Below are 1003 nucleotides of genomic sequence, written 5' to 3'. Positions count from 1 at the left end.
CGTGGGTTCGACCCCCACAGCTGTCAGTCTATATACCTGACTGGTGTTATATTGAGAACCCAGACCTTTTCAGAAGCGAGGTAGTGCAAGACCAAAACCTTTTGATCGATATTGTGCCATCGCACCTCGCAGAATCCGTTCAATCCATTTTTTGTGTCCTCTGGTTTGGCAGAGCGATGCATCACCTCGGCTATGAATCTTGAAGTACTCATCGACAGTTTGGCCGAGTGGTCTAAGGCGCTGGCTTCAGGCGCCAGTCCGCAAGGGCGTGGGTTCGAATCCCACAGCTGTCAGTCTATATACCTGACTGGTCTTATATTAAGAACCGAGACCCTTTCAGAAGCGAGGTAGTGCAAGACCAAAACCTTTTGATCGATATTGTGCCATCGCACCTCGCAGAATCCGTTCAATCCATTTTTTGTGTCCTCTGGTTTGGCAGAGCGATGCATCACCTCGGCTATGAATCTTGAAGCACTCATCGACAGTTTGGCCGAGTGGTCTAAGGCGCTGGCTTCAGGCGTCAGTCCGCAAGGGCGTGGGTTCGAATCCCACAGCTGTTAGAAATTTCTTTTCGTGTGATTCCATGAAGAACGCATTCCGCGGAAACGGTTCGAAACCGTTTTTGTGTCATGTCCTATAGTGTAACGCATCTTCTCCGCTATGATTTTTGAGGCACTCATCGACAGTTTGGCCGAGTGGTCTAAGGCGCTGGCTTAAGGCGCCAGTCCGAAAGGGCGTGGGTTCGAACCCCACAGCTGTCAGCCTATATACCTGACTGGTCTTATATTAAGAACCGAGACCCTTTCAGAAGCGAGGTAGTGCAAGACCAAAACCTTTTGATCGATATTGTGCCATCGCACCTCGCAGAATCCGTTCAATCCATTTTTTGTGTCCTCTGGTTTGGCAGAGCGATGCATCACCTCGGCTATGAATCTTGAAGCACTCATCGACAGTTTGACCGAGTGGTCTAAGGCGCTGGCTTCAGGCGTCAGTCCGCAAGGGC

At 50.3% G+C, this 1003-nt stretch overlaps 3 non-coding genes across 3 annotated transcripts; all 3 read left to right on the top strand.

Moving 5' to 3' along the window:
- Positions 1 to 213: 213 nt before the first annotated feature.
- Pmar_PMAR011236 lies at positions 214 to 293 on the top strand. Its single transcript has one exon. It is a non-coding gene; the product is annotated as a tRNA-Leu (tRNA).
- A 187-nt stretch (positions 294 to 480) lies between these two features.
- On the top strand, positions 481 to 560 carry Pmar_PMAR011235. The gene has a single exon. It is a non-coding gene; the product is annotated as a tRNA-Leu (tRNA).
- A 121-nt stretch (positions 561 to 681) lies between these two features.
- Positions 682 to 761, top strand: Pmar_PMAR011234. Its single transcript has one exon. It is a non-coding gene; the product is annotated as a tRNA-Leu (tRNA).
- Positions 762 to 1003: the final 242 nt, after the last annotated feature.

The sequence above is a fragment of the Perkinsus marinus genome (assembly GCF_000006405.1).
Source record: "Perkinsus marinus ATCC 50983 genomic scaffold scf_1104296937064, whole genome shotgun sequence".
In the NCBI taxonomy this organism is placed as follows: Eukaryota; Perkinsozoa; order Perkinsida; family Perkinsidae; genus Perkinsus; species Perkinsus marinus.
This window is presented reverse-complemented; position numbering and strand designations above follow the sequence as displayed.